The following is a 7,144-nucleotide window of genomic DNA, read 5'->3' as shown; positions in this document are numbered from 1 at the left end:
ACTTGACCCGATCTAAGACCTTTCTGATTGGTTGACTTTTCTTTGGATCAACCCAATTGACCCAATATGACCATAGTCAAGATTAGCTTTTCTTTTTTGGCTCTTTTTTTATATCTCTATTTATCTTTTGTGATGATTTTTGCTTGCATGTTTATGAGTCACGAAAAGGCCCCCCGCACACCCCGTCCCTTTGCACACACTCACATTCATGCATATTTGTTAATTACATCATTATCTGTCCTTTGATAGCCCCATAGTCGGAACATAGTCAACCTGGTCCCTCGAGACACAGGTAACGTATGTGAATGCTATAGCTTTAGTCTAGTATCTTTAGGTATATTAAATGAGAACACCATGTACTGTCTTATCAGGTGAAATTGGAGGTATATCGGTGTTTTAGGCTAAAGTGACTTCAACTTTTTCCTAATCTAACCTCAATCATGAAGCAAGCTTAGAGACACAAAATCTAGGTATTGTCTTTTTAAGACACGACCTGAATCGACTATAGGTGTTTTTGAGTTGCAATTATTCAATCTGATCAACATGTAAGTGGGCGGACCGATCCATACCGTTTAATTCAAACCTACAACATCGGTCTATTCTAATAAAATTGGCGAAAAATATTAGTTAGGCTGAAACAGTCAGCCCAATTGGAAAATAGATCAAACCGATCAATGTTAAACCAATTGGGCAGTCAGCCCAATTGGAAAATAGATCAAACCGATCAATGTTAAACCAATTGGGCCAATTGATTTTGTATTCAAAGGTTTAGACCAATTCGCAACAAAGGATTCAGTCTTGCAATTTAATTAATCAATCTAACTAAGGGTTTGACCCAATCAAGGTTAGACCCTGGCAAATCTTTATCACTTTTGTGGTCGATATAGGTTCATAGTACAACTGGATTCAATTATTGCCACACAATTTGGGATAATTAATATTAAATTTTTAATCATGTGGTTAAAAATTAGTTTTTCAAAACCAATTGTTAATCCGAGTTCATTTCAACCAGGTCATAATTGCTCCCAAATGTTCTAAACCATCGGTTGTGCTACTTTGGGCCCGTAAAAAAGGTCATCTTGCCATAATACCACTGTCAAGTTTGAGTAACTTGTCGCTATCTTGTGAAGGAATGACTACCATGGATGAAGCAATACTCCGTCATATTTTGGACTCTTTCCAAATACAAATCACTACACTATTGAGACACATATTGATGGTATGGAAGCTAAAAAGAAGAAAGTTAAAGTTAAAGAACTTCAGAATGTGTTTGACTTCGATTAAAACCAAGAAGCAGATTAAGAACCTATCGACCCTGTCTCAGCTCATTGAGTAACTTAGGTTGAAGCCGTGCTGAAGAATATCAATGACTTAGATGATCTTATCCTTGGATTAAGAGCAATGACATTGTCCCTTATTGTTTATATATTAGAAAAATTCACTATGCCAAATATGGACAAATTCGATGGGATTAGATGTTCTAAGACACATGTAAAGATATATGTCGGTATCTTTCAAACTCAAGGATTGAGTGAGGAACAGATGGCTCAACTTTATCAAAGAACCCTCAAGAGCCTACTTTGCGTTGGCTCATGTCATTATACTAGTTTCGTGTTAGAACATGACATGAATTGATAAATGAGGTCATCGGTCAATATTTTTTCAACACGAATATTGAACTTACAAGAAGACATATGAAAATGACCAAGCAAAAGCCTGAAGAGACTTTTATTGAATTCATCGCCAGATAGAGGGCTAAGACTGCTTAGTTATGAAACTGACCCCAAGAAAAAGAATAGGTCAAGATCATCCTCAAGAATCTAACTTCCACTTATGCCAAGTATCTAATGACTCAATATCTTCCTTCTTTTCAATCTCTGTTTGAAGTTGGAAGTCAAGTAGAAGATGATCTCTCTTTAAGAATTTTTGGAAATTCAACAAAATCTAAACCCCAAAGTTTCAAACTCAATGTGAATGCACTATGACTGGTCAATGCCTCCTATGCACTAGCTCCCCAATCTATTCACCCTAGCAACCCAAGCATAGGAGACAATTCACCAATCTTGGAATGCCCCTTAGTATTGTCTTTTAAAAATTAATAAAAAAGGGATTGTTGATACTATTGCAACCTAAGCCATTGCCTAATCTTCTCCTTCCAAACTAGGACACTGAGAAATTTTGTGAATTCCATCAGATGTTTGGCCATATTTTTTATAGGTGTATTACCCTTCGTCATGTTATACATGACCTTATTGAACAAGAGAAGGTCACCATACCTGCTCCTAAAACACTTAATATTAATACCAACCCTTTGCCTACCTATCAGAATCAGCATCCACCTACTTTGAACCAAATTTCCTTAATTGGACTAGAACTAGTTGGCCTATTTTCTTTCATTCATCTAATCAATCCTAACAGTCAATCATTATCTCATCAAGATAAGTCCATAGTAGCGATAATATTGAAAGAAAGGGAATTTGTGAAAGTAATAGGTCATCCAATATCTGACAAATTCAAATTAGAGTATGAAGTAGTGATCCATCATAAAGATATCGAAAGGGGTACAGGTCTCGACATCACAAACAATTTAAATACTTTTCCCAACCATTTCTAGATTTAATCTAGTTAGTTGTGTCAGTTAGTTTTTATTATGTTAGTCGATTTTTAATTCACTTAGCTGCGTCAATCATGTCAGTTTCTATTTAGCCAATCGCGTTAGTCATGCTTATTAATCAAGTAGCTTTAATTGAGTCTGTCAATATTTTGTTATCAAATTTTATTTTTAATTCCAATGAATAAATGAGTCTTTTAAGTATCATGCTGCAATAATGATTCGAGCATAAAATCTAACATGAAGAAAAGCTTTGAGCTCAATGAATGAATTTGATAAATATTGGAATTAAAGAATACGCCTAAGAATGACAATCTAGTACTACCTCATCCCTAAAAGAACACAAGAAAGCAATATACTTACTTAAAAAAAATTCGACAATCATAAAATTTTCACATGGTTCTATGAAAATGTGGCAGGCACTGCATTAAGTAACATCAAACCTTGTTGCACCTGAATACTAGATTGACTCAAAGGTGATTTTCAAAGTCGAAGATATCAAAACGATGCATTTAAAGCTATTGATAAGATTGACAAGGTCCACGTCTGAAGAAGGAACCATCATACTTCTCACTACTTAAAATAAATTTTCTTTTAAAAACCTCAAGAGTTGACCGATTCCAAGCAAATTCAAAGAACTCAACCTCATGAAGGAAAAATGACTTCATCACATTCAATGAGTGGCATTTAAGTATTTGTCGAAAGTTTTAAAGATTGAAGATTCGTCTAGGACATTACATTCATTCTCAAAAGGAAACTTAAATCGACAAACTAATCAAAGTATCGGATTCCTAAAACTTTAGCCAGATCAAATAGTATTTAACCTGAGGAGACCTTCTTTTGCCAAGCCATCCTCTCTTTTTTACTCACAAAAAAAATCATTTCTTCAGCCCTTTGCAACCTATATTAAAAAATCAATAGCCTTTTATTTCTAAACTACACCTACCAACCCTAGGAGAGTAGGTTTATTTGAACTATGTGTTGACCTAATCCCAAATAGAATTGGGGTGCATAGGAAACCTGAGAAGTTACTTCAGACCCAATCACAAAAAAATGCTCTCTTCGAAAAGTGTCATCCAAAAGAAATCCCCTATCAAAAGGTACCAAAAAATTCACTCAAGAAGAATCTCATTCAAAGAGAAAATCTCATATTGGAAGGTGCAAAAATTTATTAATGAAAAAAACAAAGGAAAAAAAAGAAAAAGATAATGCCGAACTAGGGGCATTCTAAAAGAAGAGAAAATCATGAATAGGTACACAAAAACAACAAAAAAGAAAATAATTCCAAACCAAGGGCATTCTAGAAAAGGAGATAATTAAAAGAATTGGTAGAAAAAAAGAATACCATACTAGGGGCATTTTGGGAATTTGAGCCTCACACCCCTTTCTTTCTAAACCTTATCTTAAGCTTTCTTATTAAGCCCTTTTAAACAATAATTAATTTGATTAAAGGGCAAGGATCCAAAAGGTTGTCGAGTAAAATCTTCAAGATCGTCAAGAGAAAAAAAAGGCTACTAAGCTAAAAACCTGAAATGATGACTTAGGCAAAAGTTAGGGCATAATCATAAAAAAAAAAGCTTGCTAGGTTGAAAACATGAAGATATGACCTTGGAAAAAATCAAAGTAGCCCAGAAAAGGAAAACAGAGGTCCTATAGGTGGAAAAACTGAAAAGAAAACATAGGCAAAAGTTAGTGCATCAAAAGGAGAATCTCACTGAGGTGAAAATCTATGAGAACTATTTAAGCAAAAGCAATGGCAAGCGACATAATTGTTCAAGCAATAACATTGATTTTCCAATAAAAAATCCATTTCCAACTAGGACAACATCGAAACACAAAGAGACTTTGAAGCCATCTCAAACATGTTGGATCTTCAAAACTATGTGAAGGGAAAATACATAACCATTAACCCATTTCAAAGGATAGAACATTCTATTCTAATCATTATCAAATTTTTGAGTCCAGCTCGAATAGTTCTCAAGAAAATGATCTATTCCTTATTGCCTTATATGATAATCTTAAGAATATTGAAAATAAAAGAATGTCTATTCTTTTATCTTTTAGTTGTCAAAGTCTATCATCTTTCGTCTATACTTTTCGAATATAATTCAGTTCATCGATTTCATAGACAAGCTCCGATTAAAAGTCAATCTTAAATTAGGGGTATGTTTGAATAATCAACATGATCAAAAATTCCACTCATAATCACATAATCAAAAAAGAGAAATTACTCTCAAAGTCCAATAAGTTTGGAGGAGCCCAATACTTATTATGGAGCTCAATGGATCTCGTTGGTGTGAGACCTCCAAGGCATCCGACCTTTCAAAAAATTTGGTGTGAATCCTATAAGATTTTCATTTATTTTCAAAATCAAACTCGTTAGTGTAAGATCTCCAAGGCATCCGACCATTCGAAAATTTTGGTGTGAATCTTATTAGATTTCCATTTATTATAAAAATCAAACTCATTGTTATTAGACCTTAAGACATCTGACCTTTCGAAATTTTCTGTGTAAATCCTATAAGATTTCCATTTATTTTCAAAATCAAACTCATTGGTGTAAGACTAATAGGGCGTCCAACTTTTCAAACCCTAGAATGTGAGTTCGAGTAGATTTTAATACAGCTCCTATAAACTCAAGCCCGAGAAACGTGACCTTCTAGTAAGTTTGCATCCAAAAAACTAGACTCCAACTTTTTGAACCCTAAAATGTGAGTTTGGGTAGGTTTTAATGAAACTCCTACAAACCCAAGTATGAGAAACGAAACTCCAATTTTTTGAACCCTAGAATGTGTGTTCAAGTAGGATTTAATGAAGTTCCTACAACATCTCGAGTCCAAAAATACCATGACTTCCTCCAATCATCCCGAGTCCAAAGATACCATGAATCTTTCAACCTTTCTAAGCCTGAAGAAATCGTGGCTCTAGTTCACCAAAACATAATCATATCCATCTCAAGATTTTATCAAGATGTAGGCCAAAGATACCGAAGCTTTACCATCTAGAGTTCGAAGATACTGAAATTATGTCCATATCTTTTTATCATTATATGCATTCACTACACACGTGTACTACTTGCAAAAGTTTCCTTGAGTGTTATAGATGTTTTATCGACACTTTATTATGTTCGACTCTACTTTTTGAAATTTAGTATGTTTTATCATTTTTTGTTAGCGAGAGCTCACATTCTAGGACCTGGCATTTTTTGTTTGAGGAAAGTCTTACTCTCAAGGATTTGGGTGCACTGACGAATTGTTGAATTATGCCACAAAATGGAAAGTTATTGATTTTGGCATTTGGATGACATACTATTTACCAAAAAGATTTGCCATCTAGTTTTCTTACATCCTGTACCAAAGATGGATCTTTATAAACACTTAATTTTTGAGACCGTTTGATACGACAACTCGTCATCCAACTGTCTTGGATCCCTAATTATGAACGTAACATACATGCAAAAGCCGAGGCTTGTGAGAAGTCACCATCTAATCCCTTCCCAGTCTTATTCTTTTCCTTTTTAGTTTATTTCCCATTCTTTTTCTCTTCGAAACGCATAGCTTAAAAATTATGCATGCTTAGGAATACCCCACATTTATACTTGATGTAGAAAGTACGTATGATTAGGATCTCTACATATTTTAATGACCTAGAGATCTCGCAATGCTAGGAGAATGAGATATTTATATTTAGAAAGAATCATATTACGACCAAATGAAATTATTCGTCAAAATTAAAAAAAAATTAACAAAATGACGAAAGTACCCCTTGTAGGTATCACTTCTCCGAATTCATTGCTCTTGAAATGTGATTTCGAATTTAACAAGACTAAAATCGGTAAAAATAGATAAGTTTAAAAAAATGACAAAATAACCCTTGACATTTAATTTTCACGTAGAAACCTTGATTCTTAGGAAAACATGATAAAAAAATATATTTCTAACAATATTTTCGCATATTGAGAAAATTTTAAAGATTCCATGCTTAGGAAGAAAGAAAACTTTTGCATGAAATGATGTTAAAATTCACATAAAGTGGCGATCTCCCTCACATAAAATAAAAAATCCTAACCCGAGCGAAAAATTGAAATTGTGACTTCAAATTTAAAAATTAAAGTTTGAAAAATGGATTCATAATTAAAATTTAAAGGTTAAATTGTTTGAATTGAAATTAAAAAAATATTAAAAGCTATGATTGGAAATTGAAGTTTTGATGCGAAGGATAAATTTAAAAGATTAAAATCGATTTTTAGTCTATCGAAATTCAGATATTTACTTAGCACAGCCCGATCTAAATGGAATGCTAAGCTAGATGAGCGTGGGATGTCATTAGTACTTTTCTAAATTAAAAATCAAAACATCAATCATCAATTCTAAGAATAAAAAATCATAGACCAATCAAGTTAGAGGAGGTGTACACATGAGATGGATGTGATCTTTTCCCTTGTGTTTGAGTTGTAGAAGAAATTTTTCCTTACGTGTTTCATTGCAAATTTGGCCAAGTAGGGAAACCAAGAGAGAAAGAGGGAGTTCCATT

The sequence above is a fragment of the Akebia trifoliata genome, chromosome 4 (genome assembly GCF_017979445.1).
Source record: "Akebia trifoliata isolate Shusen 1 chromosome 4, ASM1797944v1, whole genome shotgun sequence".
In the NCBI taxonomy this organism is placed as follows: Eukaryota; Viridiplantae; Streptophyta; class Magnoliopsida; order Ranunculales; family Lardizabalaceae; genus Akebia; species Akebia trifoliata.
This window is presented reverse-complemented; position numbering follows the sequence as displayed.